The following is a 20169-nucleotide window of genomic DNA, read 5'->3' on the forward strand; positions in this document are numbered from 1 at the left end:
ATTTGGAACAGAATAGTTACACACAGTATTTTCAGATACAGCTCTCTGCACCAAGCACAATTTCCCTTAAGAGCACACAGAGAACATATTCCCATTCTGGGGCTGGGTTTCCCTCACTCTATTCAGGCCCCAAATAAGACTTCCCATTGACACAGCTGTAGAGTTGAGTCCTCAGCTGAGTGTTCCAAGCTAAGTCCTCCACCACCCTCTCTGTGAAACCAGTGCTCTGTGTTCCTGCTTCAAGTAGCTGACACACACAGTATTTGAGATTTGATTTTCACTCACACACACACACACACACACACACACACACACACACACACACACACACACACACACACACACACACACTTAGGAAAGGCTGCCACAGACTTACCAGCTATGCTCCTTTTGCCCAGGCTATAAGGTAGTTACTTCCATCAGAACACTCCAAAGCCAGCTACTCCAAGGCTGTTACAAGGGTACCAAATTATACTGAGTAAAATTAATACTAATGCAAATGGTAGTGTTTGACCAATACAGCAAGGCTTTCAGGAGGGGCCACAGTGTAACCAAATAAATATAAGTACTCTCAAAGTTTAATATATTCTCTAAAAGACCAGCCACAATGAAAAGTTTAAATATATTTAATAATAAATAATAAAAGAACATGAAAATGCTAAATATTTATTTAGAATAAACACCAGAGTTTCACTCACAGGTAATATTAAAAATAACAGTGATGGAAAGAGTCACACAGATGCAGAAAAACAATACTTAACTAATATCAAGGAAAAAATGGTTGTGAACCAGACCACAGCAAGTAATATACACATAAAAGTATTTTATTGTGAGTGCTTTCACAGCCAAACAAGCTGCTTCATCATACAAATTTAAACAATAAAGGCACCATATTTAAAAGACAGCCAGCCAATAACAAAAAGCAAGCAGTCAACCCATTAGATACTTAAAATCATAATAAAGCACCATGTCCTAAAGCTAGTCACAAATGCAAAACAAAGAATATATATACTGTATATGAATCATCACTACTAAAATATATATTATAAGCTAAATACATCTAAACATAGTTTATATAAAATTTAAATGTATGTTCATATGCAGAAGTATAGGAAGATCTGAATTGTCATCTAGAAATCTGCCTTGTCTGTAGTACTGGTTTAATAGATATTTTGTCATTCAGGCCTTTCCCTCTAACAGCTCTCATACTAATGATCCATCTCAGCTTGCTATATTCTGTCCTGATCCTGACATCCTCCCACATTCACTAGGATGAATAATGTCTATGGCCACAAACTTAAAAGAGTGTGGAGGGCCAAACTCCATCACATGTCTAGCGAGCGCATTAGTATTAATAGCATTCCTTATATTATACAAATGTTCAATTATGCTGTCTCTAAGCCTTCTATCAGTCTTGCCGATATAGAAGGCCATGCATACCTCGGAATAAGCTAAATACACCACATGTAATGAATTGCAATTGGCATATACATTAAAATTTAAATGCTTATGCATGCATGGATGCATAAAACTACTAGTGGTATTCAAATAACTGCAAAAATTACATCTGTTACAAGGAAGGATGCCTATATTGACTATGGCAGGTGAGACCTCTGACTTGGAAAAACATAACATTCTCTTTAATGATTTATTGTTTTTAAACATAAACCTAGAAGTTGGACCCACAATCGACTTGATTTGTGGGTCTGTACACAAGACATGCCAATTTCTCTTAAAGACTTCTTGTACCATTCTAACATTACTGGAATAAGTGATAGGGATTTTCAAGGTGTCTGCAGTATATTTTCTGTCCTCTCTCATAGAGGTCTGTTCTGAAAAATATGGTTTCCCTTTTCCCAATCTTAAAGATGATATAGTTGCCAGCACCTCATTAACTTCATTTTCCCTGCAACCCCTCTCTATAAACCTAGCTTTCAAATTATCAGGTTCATATAAAGCCTTCCTCTTTTGCATTTAATCTAGATGCTCGTAGCCGTTGTCCTTTTATAACATTCTTAAAGATATGTGTTGGGTGCATACTCTGCTGGTGAAGATATGTGTTTCTATGACAGCTTTTCCTAAATACCCTTGTATCTATACTCCCATTCACATCTTTAAGAATCTTCACATCTAAAAATTCCACATTACTTTTTTTCGGGCTGGACCATTAATCTTTGCTGCTGTTATTGTTTTTGGTTGCTTAATACTTAACTAATCTCACTATATTTTCCTGATCAATCCAAAAAATGACTGCTTCCCACTTAGTTAATAACACAAGCAGCTTTACAAATACATTTTCAACACAAGAACCTGTACGTCAGCTTGATATACAAATGACATATAATTCTTTACAAAACTCCAGCTAACTATGCTAGCAAATGTTACACATCCACTGCCCTAATTCTCCTGGCATAGCTGGCACTACCTCACATTGTCAAAATTTCATAGCTCATTTAAGTCCTGCCTTCTTTTAAACCTCATTCCTCCCCTGTATGTATTGTTCCCACAATTCCATTTTTTCCTATGTAGTTTGCTCCTACCTTTTTCTGAAGATCTCAATTCCAGTTGTTTTATCTCTGTTACTATATTCACTACTTCTAATATAATTGGTTTAGATTTTGATTTCCATTTTTTAGTAATTCCTCTTTTAGCAGCCACCATAATTATTAACAGCAAGGCCTTACCATGTCTAGGCAATTTCGATTCTGTATCATAGATCAGAAAAATCATCTCCCTCATCACACCAATCTGCCCACCCAGCATCTCTGACAGTGCATCCCATGGAGAATCCTTAAAGTCCACCAATGCACTGCACTCAAAGAAAATATGTTCCCAATTATATCTTTCCTCCCCGTCATACCTCCAACATTTGCTATCTACCTGAGGAAAAATTCTCTGGAGTCTACTTGGAGTATAAAAATGTCTATGTAAACATTTCCAAGCAAAAATCCTAAATCTTATAGATTTTTTTCTCTTTAACTTTCTATGCAGGTCTAAACAAGTCACTTAAACATCATGTACTACGAGGTTCTACTGACTTCTGGCCTGTATTTGGCTACCTGAGGTAACACATAATACAGACTCTCCTGACAGTCTTCAGTATACTGGCAGTTTCTCTGTTCACACTGAAAATATTTCCCTCATTTCCCACTAAAGCTGATCTATATACAGTATGTTGTCTATACAGACCTCTCAATTTCTTAGCACAAGAAATCTGGATAAAGCCAAAAATAAGGGGCAAAGGCCCAAAACTGGGGGAAAATTTTAAATACTGCTCTTAAAAACTTAGAATGTGGCTAGAGTAACAGGTTTTGCATTAAAATGCATTTTTGAGGATATATAAAATGCATTTTCTGACGAAGGAAACCTCCTTCAACCTCACCAAAATTTGGCTTACTAACAATCAATTCATTCTAAACCCTAAAAAGACAAAACTCCTCCTATTCCTACCTAAATCTCCCCACCACCTTAAATCCTCTTTCACCATCTCTTCCCTTAACAACACTACTATCTTATAAGAGCTCTGCACTAACATCCTAGGAGTAACTATTGATGGCCAACTTAAATTTGACCTCCATGTACACCACAGTATAAAGAAAACTCACTAAAATCTTGGCCTACTTTATTGGAACAAAAAATTCCTTAACCCCAACTCCATAATCTCACTTACCCAGGCTTATCTTCTCCCCAACCTCTTCTACTGCTCTCAAATCCTTACTAACTTACAGTCCTCTCTACAATGCAAACTTGAAACCACATACAACAAAGTGGCCAGATTTGCAGCCAGCTTACCACCAAAATCACACCATGGTCTAGTGCTCCGTAATCTCAGGTGGTTAGAGTTTCCTAACCAACTCTTATATACGCAACTTCTCAATATCCACACCATCATAAACAAGCCCTCCTCCTGCCCTAGTCTTTCCTCTCTTGTCTCCCTCTATAACCCGCCTCACTCCCTCAAAAGCTCTGACCAAATCCTTCTACAGATTCATAAACCAAAAAAATCTTTAGGACAAAACCTCTACAGTTACTATCCAACTCTGTCATGGAACAAGCTTCCCATGGCCCTCAGAAATACTACCCACATGCTAGCCTTCAAGACAACTCTCAGAAATTACCTTAACAGCACCCTGAGGTGTCACAGCAATCATCCCACTTGAAATCTTTCCTCTTTCATACATTATGTTTCTCCCCCCCATCACCTTTCTTCCAACCTCTTCTCCCACTATTTTGCTATCCTGTCTAGCTTCCCACATTCAATGATGACATTCAACTACTGCTCTCCACACCCCTCCATATTTTTGCCCCCTATGATTCTGATACTACCACCTTTCTTCCTTCCACCCCACCCTCTTGTTTCACTCTCTCTGTAACTTACCAGTCTTAATACCATTACTACCCTTCCAGACCTATATATATACATTTTGTCTGCATTCTTGCCACTATGTTCTTTCCCACCTCCTGTACACTCTCCACCTATATGAAATGCCTCGTTTCCTGAATTTCCCTGACTTGTACAGCAATTGGCATCTACTTAATCCTAATCTTATATAAACTTTTTGTGTTTATTATATGTTTACTTGCATAACCTGTACTGACAATTTACTACTTGTTTGTTATCCTCTCTTCACTGACATAACCTGCACTGAGAATCTGTTACTTGTATGTTATCTTCTTTTTACTTGCTTAACAAGTACTGTGAAATTTTTTTTAATTGCATACTTTAGACTGTGGAGCTTTTCTCCCCGGGCCGCCACTGAAAAAGGGAATAAGCTCAGATGGATTAGCCTGGTCAACAAATGTCAAATAAATAAATAAATATAAAGTCTGAAATTCAAATACCTGTCATTATTTAGTAACTTCAATCCTCAAAATTTTCCAGAAAACTACATATTTTGTGAGAAGCAGACCAAAAATGTGAGGCAAAAATCTGGACATGCTGTGAAATTCTGGACAGTTGAGTGGTAAGTTTCTATATGACTTGCTTGCAATCTTTCATCTACAGAGTTTACCAAAATTGCAGAGTTTGAGAAGACACTTCCCAGATACTACTGTGAGGAAAAAAAAACATCACATTAGTGGTCCGGGTCATTTTCTTTTGTTAAAAATGAGCATTTATGTCCAGGTTCCAGGACAAACTAATCCCTGAAGAAGGCCTACATCTAGTACTGAAAGCCAAGAGCCAGAGGCAATCACATCTAGACTGAGGTGGATTCATGAAATACAGACAAGATTTACCAAGTCACTCCTCCCAACTAGGTATTGCATCTTGGTGATATGCTGTATCTATCAGACAAGCTGTAACTGCTCTCCCTTATGACTCCATTACACAAGGATATGTAAATGCCACACTGACAGTAATGTGTTACCAAACAGTGTCATATCTAGAGTATCTGATTACATTTGAAAAATGAAACATAGGCTTACTATTCTTGATATTTCCTACATTAATACTCCAAGCTTTCAACATCAGGTTTTTAGAAACTGCCTAAGAACAGAAACTGTAAATAGATTATGACCTCGCTGTAAAAATCATGACAAACTGCAGATTCAAATAAGTCATTCATAATGAAAAAAAATATCTCTAGCCTGCTTGACAATTGACAAATCTTACTTCTATAAAGTCACTGGGAAAAAAGGTATCTGCTAAGTTTTTTCTTTAAGGTCAAATACTGAATACTGCAAATGAGATGGGTTTCTGCAGATAAGTACAATGCATGGTCAAACCAAAAAATGTCCTAACATTTGTTGAGCTATGAATGAGTTTTGAATGTGCTCTGAAGCTAACTTTGGGCTCCTAAAAACAGAGGTGGCTAACTTGACGGCACCCATGCAAATGGAGAATAGTTGCATGACAGCCAAATCATACACCAATGCACTGTACAAACATGTACACAAATGTATGGATCTTACCATACCCAATAGAGCCAAGATGCTCTCCTCCAAAAAAAGGAAGCCAATCTGGTGGTCCCCTGCCATAAACAAACTCTACAACAGAAGGAGGAAACTGATGCGGAATAAGGTGAAGTCCCAAGAAAAACTCCCTTATCAGCCTCAACAAAAAGTTGAGATCCCTCATCAAATCCTCTATAGCTAGCTATGAAAACAAAATTGCAGCAGATAGTAAAGACAACCAAAAGGCCTTATATAGTTATGTAAAGAATCTCCATGGCAATACCCAGATTTGTTCTGACCTACTGCACAATGATACCTCCTATACCGAGCCAACAGATATTGCCAATATACTGGCAGACAGATTCAGTGCCAACTTTACCCTTCTCTCCCCCCAAAGGACCAATCACAACATCAGTAGATTGCCAGAAACCATTATTACTGCTGCACAGGTTAAAACAGCACTGTCCAAGGACAAGAATATAGCTTCTATGGGACTTAACAATATCTCTGGCTGTGTTCTACATGAACTACAGAGTGAACTAGAACCTCACCTGTGTGCCCTGTTCAATCACCGCCTCACCTCAGGCTTTGTCCCTACTGAATAGCGCACTGCTACAGTCATCTCTCTCCACAAAGGAGGAGTGACTACAGACCCTGGGAACTATCTCCCCATTAGCCTAGTCTGATATGCAAAGCTATGGAATGCATCATCATAGACCTAATAAACAAGGATATAAGGAATCTCCAAACTCTGGATACCACACAGTTTGGTTTTGTGAAAGGTAGATCATGCCTGCTCAACCTGGTCAACTTCTTTGAGTCAGTCACCAGAGCTGTGGATGAAAGCAAGGTGGTTCATACAGCCTACCTTCATCTGGCCAAGGCCTTTGATACCATTCCCCACTCAGGAATCATAGAAAACCTCACTAAGCTAGGCATCAACCACTATATCACTAGGTGGGTTGCAAACTGGCTCACAGATAGAACCCACAGTGTGAAAATAGCTGACTCCAAGTCAGACTGCTGACCAGTCATGAGTGGAGTCCCACAGGGTTTGGTCCTGGGTCATCTCCTGTTTGGTATCTACTTTTCTGAAGTCCAGGCCAACATGAAGGGACTCTGTCTGACAAAGTTCGCAGACGATTGACGGTTGAGAGCTGTTATTAATGCCCCAAGTGATGTTGACATCTTACAGAAAGGCCTCACTGAGACCAACGACTGGTGTCAGAAACATGGCTTTAAGCTCAATGCCAAAAAATGTGTCTTCATCCCCTTTGGGAAAAACCTGGTTCCCATGAATTACCACATCAATGGTAGCCCACTGAACACAGAAGACATTATAAGAGATCTGCAAACACAGGTTGACAACAACCTCTCTTTTGGCCACCACATTGCCACTGTGGTCAGAAAGTCCTTCTATGTGGCACATCTCATTACTAAGGGTTTTTCATCCAGGAAGAAAGAGGTCATTGTCTCCCTCTACTCTTCCCTCATTAAGCCAATCATCGAGTACAATGTCCCATTTGGCATGTACCTCACTAGACACCTGCAACAACTGGCCTCTCCAGTTGTTGCATGTACCTCACTAGACACCTGCAACAACTGGAGAGGCCACAAAAGTTCCTCACAAAGAGGATCCTAGGCCTTAAACACTTGCCGTATATGGACAGACTCAGAAAACTCCAACTATTCTCTGTCTTATATCACCTACTTAGAGGCAATCTCTGTTTGACTTAAAAAGCCTTGCTGACCCAGCTCTGTTAGAAATCCTACATCTAAAGAAATCCAAATCCCTCCTCACCACATGCTCCAGAGACCTCAACCTCATTACCATAATCAAAAGAACATGTTGGAGAGGCAGGTTCATAACCCAGAGACTGCTCATGCTATGGAATAGACTTCCCATACATGTCAAACAGAGCACCTCACTGGCCCTCTTCAAGAGAAATCTTGATGAGTGGATGGAAAATAGAAAATTCACCCCAGGGATCACTCCAGTGGCTCTGCTCGACAGAGGCACTGGGAACTAAGGTCGGGTGGCATGATGCCAGGGTAATCCTATGGGCTAGGCTTGTAAAGGCACCAGGGCCATTAGCCTAGTACATAACTATTATCCTATGAAAACCCTTTGAAAAACATTGAACCAAGAGATTCACAAAATGGATTACAGCATTCACTGCAGATCATGCTTGGCTTCAGAAATGCAAAAACATGATTCCAGCTTAGGAAGAGTAAAAGACCAGGGCTCAGAATATTAACAAAATGTTGTGGTCTGGGAATGGGAAGGACTGATGGAGAGACAGGAGAGTTGAAAATATGCCTAAATGCAACATATATATATATATATATATATATATATATATATATATATATATATATATATAATATGGGTCTACTAGCGAAGATCGAAATTACACTATTTCGAAATCCAGTATTAGACGCCCACTAACACGAAAGTGCACTTCATCGAAAGTGTAATTTCGCGAACACCACTTGAGCGAATGGTTACGGACCTTAGGGTTAGGGCTTGGGTTAAGGATAATGGATAACTAGTAGGGCTATCCACTATCCTTAACCCAAGCCCTAACCCTAAGGTCCATGCCTATCGCATCACAGTGGAGGAAACTGTATGTCCTCCATGGTGCAGTAGTCATGAACCTATGTCCTCCACTGTGGTGCGGTAGTCACGGACCTTATGGTTAGGGCTTGGGTTAAGGATAGTGGATAGGGCTATCCACTATCCTTAACCCAAGCCCTAACCCTAACATCCGTGACTACCGCACTACAGTGGAGGACATTGCCCATTCGTTCTAGTGGTGTTCCCGAACATGCACTTTCGGTGAAGTGCACTTTCGCATTAGTGAGCATCTACTACTGGATTTTGAAATAGTGTAATTTTGATCTCCAGTAGTAGGCCTATATATATATATATATATATATATATATATATATATATATATATATATATATATATATATATTGGTCCCCTATATGATCAAATTTCTGAAAAGTTGAAGCTATTGTATGGAGATCACGGTACAGTGGGTATTGGGGAATTTCCCCATTTCCCCATTTCCCCATTGTTGTGTGATTCCAAAGTTGGTATATATAATATGTAGGGGATGTAGCAGTATAGGGGGGCTTGCCACCTGCAAAAAAATATTTTTTGTTGTTTTCTCTTGTTCTTTCGGAAAGTTGGCCATATGGTCTTGACCATATAAAGTTCGACTTTCTGAAAAGTTCATCTTATGACATAGATCAATATAAATCCATATATATATATATATATATATATATATATATATATATATATATATGTATATATAAAGAGAGAGAAAAGGGAAAAAGAGTTATTTGGTCTTTATTCAAGGTGATTCTGCCAGCAGTGTTCTGAACATTCGTACCACAGAATGGGGGAAATGGACCTCTTGTTTCAAAATACATTAATTTGGGTGGTAGAAGGATATCCCAGTGAATAGACAGATTGAGGAAGAAAGTTTTCTTTTTTTGTTAATCATTGTTTGGAATAAGCCACAGGTGTAGCTTAAAATGCAGGATATTTTTCTTCATGTGTTGTAGTGAAATTGGTAGACAGTGCACTCAGTACTGGTTCTCCATATCATAGTTGATTCACAGATTCATAGAGTTTACATGACAGTCAGTCCATGGACCATAATCCCCTTGTCAATACCCAAAGTCAAAGGGCACCTCCTGACTCTAAGACAGCAAAACAAATCAGGCCCATGATGAATTACAGCTGCCCATTCAATTATAAATGCTTGCCTTAAAAAAATATGGGTATGACTTTATTTTATGTATATAGAAGGTTATTCTAGAAATGGGTTAAATGTTGTAAAATAAATTTGCCTCTTCAGCATTTCTTATTAATTTATTGATGTAGAGTCAAGTCTTTAGTTTGAATGTATGTTGAGCCATTTGTTTCATGGTGGCATAGGAGATCATGGTGGGCTGTGTCCTTAACAGCATAAAACAGATATACATCAGTGCACAGAAGTGTAACAGAGAGCCTTTAGGGATATAGCTTCAAGCCTGTCTTGGTATCTGGGAGGTTTTACTTTGATTATCATTTTAGTTAGGAACCTGTAGGGTCATTTAGGGTACAGCAGTTGGTGGTGAAGCAATCAGCCATACAGAGAGATATTCTTCTTGGAGAGAACCAGGATAAAAATCACCAAAGGCTTTTCATCTGCAGTGTACAATAAGGAATTGCATATGCAACATGCTGTTTGGAATCTCAACTTTGTAAGAGCACGCATTGGGGATAAATATCAAGGAGTAATGGTTTGCCAGTCAATTGAGAAGGTAATGGCTTAGAATTATGTACTATGTTCTTCACCTGTAAATATGTTGTAAGTAATTGCTATGTAAATTGTTAATCGTTATGTAATCCAATGCAACTACTGTCTGTTTGTTTTAACTGTGGAGCTTTTCTCCCCGGGCCTCCGCTGAAAATGGACCTACGTCCAGTCGGACACTCCCGGTCAACAAATATAAATAAATAAAATAAATAAAAAATAATTGGAAGGTTTTGAGGAAGAAGATAATTGGCTTACTGGACAGGTTGTCCGCTAGAGTGAATTCTTCAGAGAGATGTATTCACATGTTTTAGGATTTTGGCATTGTTTTATGTCTTTTGTGGCATGTCCCTGTGTGGCCATAAGACAAGAATATTAGTCACATACAGACAATGTGTGGCATTTTCATCTGTAAGGACAAGACTGAGGTAGGAAAAGACTTCAGGGGGATTGGACATGCTGGTCAGTAGCTGTTTAAAATATTGGGACTTGGATTTCTCAGACCTCAAACATGGAGAATGATTGACAGAAAATCCAGATATAATAAGTTCAAGATTGACATTCCTCAGAATATTACATTTTCTCCAAGATATGGCAATCTTGGAGTTCATATGTACCTATCTATCTGTATAGACAGATAGACAGACAGACATACAGATAGACAGACAGATAGATAGATAGATAGATAGATAGATAGATAGATAGATAGATAGATAGATAGATAGATAGATAGATAGATGGATAGATAGATAGATAGATAGATAGATAGATAGATAGATAGATAGATAGATAGATAGATAGATAGATAGATATACATTCTGGGGGAAGGTGGGCTTGCCTTTCACAACCTGGGGGGTTGGGGAGTTTTTCCCCTGCAAGAAACAACTTTAAAAGAAAAGAGTAATGTATTTACATTCTTTTTTTTTGGGGGGTGTCTTTCAAGCCGCGATGATGCATGTCTCAACATTTCAGTAGGGAGCCTCTTGGTCTTTAGAAGATGTGCTGCAGCAATAAATTTGGCCCAGAAGTTGGCGGAGGATGCAAACACAGAAACTTGGGTTGGGGTACATGGAATGAAAGGTTCTGAGGGAAGCAGACAAGGAGTCAGTAGTCAAGGAGGGTGGAAAAGAGTATGAACAGTGAAGTGAAGATGCAGCTTAGATGAGAGATTGTGGTTGGGGTTGCAGGCATGATACTTTAAGAAAACTGCTGGAGGACAGATTCTAAGGATAGATATGGATTATAAATATATTGGAAAGAAAAAAGTAAGGTAACTGGAGAACTTAAGGGGGAAGAGGGGAGAGGTCAGCCTTTCAAGTAAGTAAGAAACGTGTTGATCTTGGGGAAGGGGACTGGTTGTTCTACAATGCTGCAATCAGCTTTGTTGGCATTATAAATAGGAGCAGAATATGTGAGCAATTTGAATAGAATAGTCAGCCCATTAGTGGAGTGAAGTGGCTTAATACAGAGTGTTGGGGGCATGAAGCAGACAATAATACACCTGCATCCATGTGGGAAGGATGGATTAATGAGGTCATGAAATGGGCAAATGAGGAGGTTTGAGAGGATGAGGGCAGTATTAAATCAGTAAACAGCACTTTGACTGGTGCATGAATTGCAGCTGTGGTTATTACATGGGTGTTAGAGGACACCACAAAGGATAAGGGAGGAGGATTTATGGAACTCTGAAAATTATTGCAGATATTGAGAAGGACCAGCAGGCAATTTACATGATTTGGAAGTGTGAGTATTCAATTATATTGTGGCAGAATGTGAGAAAAATATTTGAGAAAGTGTACAGGTACATGATGGGAGTTACATGGTTTTTTTATTTGCTGGGGTTAGAAATAAAACATGGCCATAAAGTAGGAAATACAGCAGGTAGGGAAGTGGAGAAACCGATAGTGCAGTGGTAGTAGGAAATCATGGAGGAGAGGTGTAGAAAAAAGGAAGCAAGGTTATGGGTGTGGTGGGTTGAGAAAGGGATGGGGACTGTGAAAAAATGTGTACTCTATGGCAATACTGGGAGGGCTGGATGAGAGGAAAACAGCAGGATGAACCATTGGGAAGAAACTGGGAGAATGGTAGTGACAGAAGAATAGGATCAGTCTGGAATTCTGGTAAAAACCTGCATGAAAGTATACAGGTTCGCATCCAGAGGATGTGCAGTTCAGTGCTCTCAGGTGAAAAGGATTTCTTTTGAAGGGACAAGCGTATTGGATACCAGCTAAAAATGTAAGCCTCCTAACATGAAAGGAACGAAATTAATAGTTTTGTATTTAAAACTTTTTTTAAAATATCTACAGGTAAATGTGGACATACTTGTATGGGCAGTTGTTCTGTGGAAATCTACTGAATGCTGACTGTGTGTAGATTGCTGGCTTTTTATATTAATCATCATCACCCTTTAGTTTTCCCCATTTTATATGGGGAGGGTATCAAGCCATCTGTTGTCACCTCACTTGATTTAGAGCCACTCAAGTATCTTTTTTGACACTCATGCCCGACTATTGCAGGTCATATCCCCTCCCCACACACACACAATTTGTCCATCTTTTGCCTGGGACTCTTTGTTTCCTCTTACCTTCTTCCTTGAAGTCTCAAAATCTATTTTCCCAAATTGTTTTCTGCTTTCCTGTACATTGTGACTGAACTACCATAATCTGTTCTCCTTCACCTTCTCTGCAAATGGGGCAAATTTGGCTTTCACTCTGATGTCAGAATTTCTACATCTGTCCCACAGTGTGTATCCTACTATCAGTCTCAGGCACTTTGCCTCCATCACTTCAAGCTTCCTGAAATGCTCTGCCTTTCCTGCCCAGATTTCTGCGCCATACAGAAGTACTGGTTATACAACTGATTTGGACACCTTACCTTTAAGCCCTTTTGTAACTCTTCTGTCGCACACAATCCTTGTCCCTTTGTACCAGTTGGCAGCAGCATCCCTGATTCTAGCTTTCATCTCTTCATTCAGACTTCTCTTCACAACCATATCTCATAAATATTTGAATCTGTTAACTTTTTCCACTATTTACATTTAGTCTCACTTCTTATCTTCTTATTTGTTGTTATGACCTGTGTCGTCTGTATTGTTTCTTCCTACATGATTCAGTTTTGCATCACAGCACCCTAACCCTTACTGAAGTTGCTATTCAGAGTCTGCTTGTAATGCTACATCATCTGCCTACAGCAGACATTGATCTGAGCCCTCTGGCCCATTTGCTTATGAAGTCCTTAACTAACATGAACAACAGTGGGCTAAGCTCTAATCTGTTATGCACATCCATTTCCACCAGCATCCCTTTAGTGAGTCTGAACATGTTTGTACTTGTGTCATTAGGTCCTTGTATATAGCCTGCAGTAATTCTAACAATGCTTCTGGGACATTAAACCATTAAAAATTGCTGAAATAAGCTTTCTTGTGACTTAGTCATATGCCTTCTGCAAATCTAAGCATGCCCAATTAGACTCTTTCCTCACCTCCAGCTTCTTCTCCGCTATTAGTCTCACTGCAAATACTGGGTCAGTTAATGGAGCCTGGTGTGATTCTGAAGTGCTCATCTCCCATCTTACTATTTACTTTTCTGTATGTTCGCATTTCAATCATCGTGTCTTACACTTTCATGAAGTGTAACAGGAATTTGATATCTCTGTACTGCCCACAGTTCTAAATATTCTTTTTTGTTGTTGTGCACTGGCACTAAAAATAGTTATTCTGCAGTCATCTGGTAGAGGTCTCTGTCTTCATACCACAATGAGCACCCCCAGGAAGCATTTCTTCTCTAATACACCCAAGATCTTGACCATATGTGCCATGACTTCATCTAAGCCTGCCACTTTCCCTGACTCCATGTTCCTTAGTGGACTTCATACTTCTTTTACTATGAGTTCTCCTTCTTTCATCATAGGCTATGCATGTGGCAGTACAGCTTCTGTAGGATTTTCTTAATTCAGAAGCTTCTAGAAGTAATTAGTGGACTACTGCAGGGATAAGCCCTGGGGTGTATTTGTGTATTTACAACAGGCATGTCCTGGGGACATGGTCAGCTTCCTCACCATTGAGACAGCATTAGGTGCAGCAGTTGGGGATAGGGAGAAAAATCTAAAGAGGAATTTGTAAAGGTTGACAAAAAAGTCAACAAGGTAGCAACTGAGGTTCAATGCAGATAGATGAAAATATTGCACCTGGGTCATAACAGCCCTATTGTCAAGTGGAAACTAAGGCAAGTGGAACTGATGGCAGTTGAACAGAAAAAGGATTGGGCATTGACCACATCTGGTCTGGATTAAAGAACAGAGTGAGTGGGTAGTAGCAGCAGCACCCCAACTGATAAAGGTATCCTCAGAGAATAGATTCTGAGAAGAAGATGTGATCTTTTTGGTCTACCTGGCCCTGCTTAGGCCACACTTTGAGTAGTGTGTGGTTCTGGAGGCCAGAAGGAAGCAGTCCAGAGGAATACCACCAGACAGAAAGGTACATGGCATGAAAGGGAAGTTATATCACCAAAGACCAGAGCAGCTCACTAAAATCCAGAAGAGACAGGGTGGACACAAGCATGTCACAGAATATGTCAGCGAGATGTAAATGTATCATTCTAGACACCACAGAGCACACAGCTTATTGAAGGGACTAACTATTCACTGGATCTCTAAATTTTTTTTTTTTCGTAGAGACAGTTGTGAACTCACAGAATTAACTACAAAAATGGGTAGTGGAGAAGGAATTTGTTGAAGAGGGCATTGGATAAGTGGATAAGTGGAGAATGGTAAGAGAAAAGTAGGGATCAAGAAAAACTAGAATATTAAATTAGAGTTGTTCTTCTTCTTTTCCCGGTTAGGGGTCGCCACAACAGAACTCAGGTCCACTAATGATTGGCAATAGATTTTTACGGTGCTGAGGTGCCAGTCTGATGCCCAACCTTCAACAAAGGCATGCCCATTCACTCGTGTCTTTTGAACACCACTCGACTGCGGGGAGGACATGCAGACTCCACACCGAAGGTGCTCCAGCCAAGAATCAAACGGGAGAACCTCTTACTGGGAGGCGACAATGCTACCGCTGCACCACCGCGGCTTTATTAAATTAAATTAGAGTAAAAGGTAAATTAAATAGGTCCACACACTCATTCTGCCATCAGGCAAATATAATGCAATATAATATGAATTTATTAATTCATAGATAATATTTTGAAGATGTTCTCATAATTTGAGCATATTACCTGATGTCCATCTACTTTTCTGCATGGGCTTTATGGGTCTTCTAAGGAAGAAAGTATAGCTACTATATCTTAGAAAACGTTGGCCTTGGAGATAACCACAGGAGTTCTACACATAAAAAAACACGAAACAAGCATTTTTTTTTTCATTTCCTGAATGTACTTGATTCTGTAGTCTGTCTACAAGCTACTGATTTTATATACATTAGATAATGAAATAACAAAGATTCTTTGGTTGAATCGGTCAGAGATCAAGTGTGTAGTTACCATGTCTGAAGCTATTTACAGCTTTGGTGATACGAACCAGTTAGAAAACTGATACATACAACAAAGATACTGTGCAAGCATAGTTTATTAGTCTGGCACCAGGTAACAGTATTGCATGGCATTACTTTAAATACCCAACAGAAGGATGCTGTTAATTTAATTAGCCTGCTTGAGTGCCCCCTCCCCAAATCTCTTCTGTCCTAACCCCTCAGAAATGTCAAGTCTGTATTAAGGGACTCCAACAAATATGTGATAGTAAGATAAGATACAGCAACTTGTAAATCACTTTAGTGGCTTAATTGCTGCTTTGCTAACCCATAAGATGATGACAGACATATGAGGCTGTACTGACTAAATTAGCACAAGAACTAGTAAGCTATCAATGCTTCTGGTGTCAAACATCTGTTAACTGATAACACCAGCTATAAGGTAGTAACATATAGTTCTTGGGCCAGGGCTTGCTATTTTGATATATAACATAAATGTTGGCTCCATATTCATGTGGACCAGGCTTCCTGCAATTGTAATCTTTCCCACCAAAGTAGGAAGCATTGCAGTTTGTTTTCAGAGGAACGGTGGCACTTATGATGTAGGCTGTATGAAAGGTAGTCAGTGCTCATTTCCTATCAGTATTAAGCACAAGGGACAACTACCGCGGCTCATAGTTAGTGGCCATTCATGGAGTATGCCACTGACTTGCAGAAGAACTGAAAACAGTTTCCAAAGATTTACAGGCATTCTACAGCTTCTTTATGTGTCAGAGGTCCCAAAATGTGCCATGGATTCCAAATTATGCCTGCGGTGTTGCAAATATAGAAGATGTTAGGAACAATAGGACTAGAATTTGTTACCTGGAGGCATGTTTGAATGTCTTCACCTCTATTACTATTCAGTTTTTTTTGATACATTGAAAGACCCAAAAAGCAATACTTCACTATATTGTAGCCAATGTTGTAGGCATTACTGTTATTTAAACCTGACTTGTGTTCTAAAATATTCATTCATTCTCTGATGCATATCTTATCCTATTCAGGGTCACAGGAAATCCAGACCCTATGCTGGGAAGCATTGAATGTAAGGCATACAACCAGTACTGGACTGGATGTCAGTCCATCGCAGGAGTCATACACATAGGCACTCACAGACACACCTTGCATACCTATAAAGAATTTACAGGACTACCAGTACACCTAATGGTACATCTTTGGGATGTGGCAGAAAGCTGAAGCAGCTGGTGAAAATCCATGTGAACAGAGGAAAAGCGTGCATCTGGCAAGCACAAAACAAGAAAAGCAAAAGTACTTTGGCAATAACACTTAACTGACACATCACTGCACCACCTGCAGGAGAAAATAAATTATATTGAAATGCATGTTCTGAAATAGAGAAACCCGCAATGGTAATAATATCTATCATTATTTAATGACATTAACCCCATTTTACAAAAATCACACAATTAGGGGTAGACTAAGCAAAAATCAAAGACATTCTGAAAATCAGGGACAACTGAGAGGTATGTATGCACTATATTTTAAAGGCCCATTTGTATTAATAATCCTACACTTTTATTCTTTTTAAGTAAGATAATACTTCATGGAAGGGTTATGAGGAGGTAAAATCTGCTTTTCTGGGTAAACAAGAAATTCTGTTGCAAAAAAGAATCTTTATGTGAAGGCAGGTGTTATTTTTCACTTAGTAATAAATTAGATTTGAAAGAACGCTTGTGCTTCAGGAGACCTTCAGTCTATGCCCTGTGTAACCTTTTGTACAAGTTAGTTATTAAGGTCAGTTACGTGTTCAAACTGATTTGCTTTCTGCAGCTGCACTCTGTGCCTCTGTGTAGAAGTTTGTTATTAAGGATTTTTACGTGTTCTAACTGAAATTTTTCTTTTTAGCAGGCACATCTACATGACAGGCAATGACAAAAAAGATGCTGGAAATGTCTTCTGAGAATGCATTTTGCTGACATGAAAGATGTGCAATACAGAACTGAACTCTTGCTTCACACAGATCTTGAATCAATTAATCCTTCACCACCTCCATCCTTCTCCATCAAGCAAAATCAACACACATCAATGCCAAGAAACATAGCTCTCTTTTGCTGCATTTTTGATATAGCAAATACACATCATTAGTGGTAATTTACACAGATAATGTTACTTTACTTCCTTAGAATTATTGCATATCCTGTGGAGACACCTCCCAGTGTCAGTTATTCAGATGTGTGTGATAGTGTAAGGTGATGTGCTGGCAGTGGCAAGGAAAAAGGTGCCATCATTAGGACCTGTATTTGTTCATGCATATGTTTATTTCTGTAGCACTTAACCAGGAAGGAGTGTGTAACCTGTGCAGCTTTCTGATTTACAGTCTATGGTGGTTGCTGAGTCTACTATAGCATGTAGATTACTAGAATGTTGGCATCCTCATGGTAATGACATCTGTAATGTCACTATTTTGTCTGCTAAGAATGCTTCACTGTGTAAGGGTGGGCATAATGGTTAAAGTGTTTGCCTTATAGACCCAAAGTGCAGGGTTTAATACTCACATAGGGAAATTGGCTAGGCTTAAAATGGTCTGTAAAGGCAGTTAGCCTAGTACTAACTAATAATGAATGTGACATATGCTTTAGAGAACCAGAAATTCATAGGGAAAGAGATATGTATCTTTATGTGTACATCATAATATAATATTCCTTTGTTATCTTTCTGTTGCTGATCCTTGGGTAACCAGCCATAGGTCCTCTTTCAGACCTTACAGTTAAAAGCATGGATATCCTTAATAATCCTGTCTGCAATGCACAGTGCACACACACACACACACACACACACACACATACATACACACACACACACACACACACACACACACACACACACACACATACACACACACACACACAGTGTGCTTTGCTAGCACAGACACACACACAAGCACACACACACACACACACACACACACACACACACACACACACACACACACACACACACACACACACACACACACAGTGTGCTTTGCTAGATTCATTTGGATCATTTGGGTACTTGAGTAATTACTTCCATTTCTTCTATCACCATGTGTTAGTGTAGGTGGTTCCACATCTAGGCTCACTTGCGTCACTTTTTATTCCATTCTATTTATGAATATATCATGGCAATTTACATGGTACTGCAAGTGTCCTAGGAAATATCTGCTGTATTTGCCCAAGCTCATATACCATACTTAAAGACAGTAATAGAGGTCTTACATCTCATTGGAGGCATACCTCTCAATTGTCCCTAATTTCAAAGAATATGTCTGATTTGCCTCACATTTTGTCTTGTCCCTCATGAAATTTTTGATGTTCTAGTAAATCACTGAGAATTACAGTCAATAATGCCAGGCATTAGAGTTTCACATTAATTGTCCAGAAAATATATTTTTGTGCAGAATCTGTTGCTCTATTAAAGAATTAGAGTAATATTTAAAAAGTGTCCCTGATTTTGGACCTTTCATCATCATCATCATCATCATCAACTCCTTTTTTCCCCATTTTCTACATGGGGTTGGGGTGTTGTGTCAACTGCCACCATCTCTCTCTATTCAATGCAAATCTCCTGCCGCCTTCGACACTCATGCCTGACTGTCACAGGTAGCGCTCTCTCCTTGGCATGGAGGTCTGTGAAGAATGTTCTGGAGCAGAAGAGTGGCAGGTGAAGGTGCTACAGGGGAAAAGAAAAATTATGGAACAGAATTAGGAATGAAAAGCAGATGATAAGAAAAATGTTCGGAGATGACATCCATTACAAAAGCCAGAAACCAGACTGCCAAGAAACAGACCACCTCTGGCAAACTCTGTGAAGGTGCACCCATGGAATATTTGGGAAAGTCACTAAAACATTTTTTTTACTCCTGCAACTACCCTCACCCCCCATCCTATGTGGGAAATTTGGTCATCCACATCCTGTTATTTGTATACACTCAGTCCATAATTGCACAACATTGAGAACAAGAGAAAACACATGTTGAGTGACTGATGGCTCACACAACTGTGATCTCACAGTAGAGCAAAAACAATGTTAAAGTGATTACAAGGGGTCTATATTCAAAAAGATGTAGATCCTCCATGGGGATGTGATAAGAATAAGAATGAGATGAAAGGTGGAAAGAAGATGCTTGAGAAGGAAACCAGGAGGAGAAGGAGAGAATAAATGAGTGAAGAAAAGTGTTGAGGGTAAAAAATGACAAAGAGTTTACAGCCTGAGTAAATGACACTGCAGGGGAATAGGGCAATGAAAGAGAGTAGCCATGGGAAGGAAGAGCAGAAAGGACTGAGAATTAGGGGGAATGCTGTAAGGTAGATGACAGAAAAGACATGCAGGTGGTAAGAGGAACATTAGTGGAAGAAACTTTGACACAAGGGCATCAGACTGGGAAAACTTGTGCGAGAATGAGGACATTCCCGGACTAATAGGTTCATAGGTTCATAGGTAGGT

General features: G+C 39.3%; 1 long non-coding RNA gene across 1 annotated transcript in view; it reads left to right on the forward strand.

Moving 5' to 3' along the window:
• LOC122801588 overlaps positions 1 to 20169 on the forward strand; it is a 122021-nt gene that overhangs the window by 84598 nt on the left and 17254 nt on the right. Inside the window, exon 2 of the long non-coding RNA XR_006364763.1 lies at positions 17590 to 17831. This is a non-coding gene — a long non-coding RNA (uncharacterized LOC122801588). The remainder of the gene's footprint in view (positions 1 to 17589; positions 17832 to 20169) is intronic.

This window comes from Protopterus annectens, chromosome 5.part0 (assembly GCF_019279795.1).
Source record: "Protopterus annectens isolate FY-2018-M chromosome 5.part0, PAN1.0, whole genome shotgun sequence".
Classification (NCBI taxonomy): Eukaryota; Metazoa; Chordata; order Ceratodontiformes; family Protopteridae; genus Protopterus; species Protopterus annectens.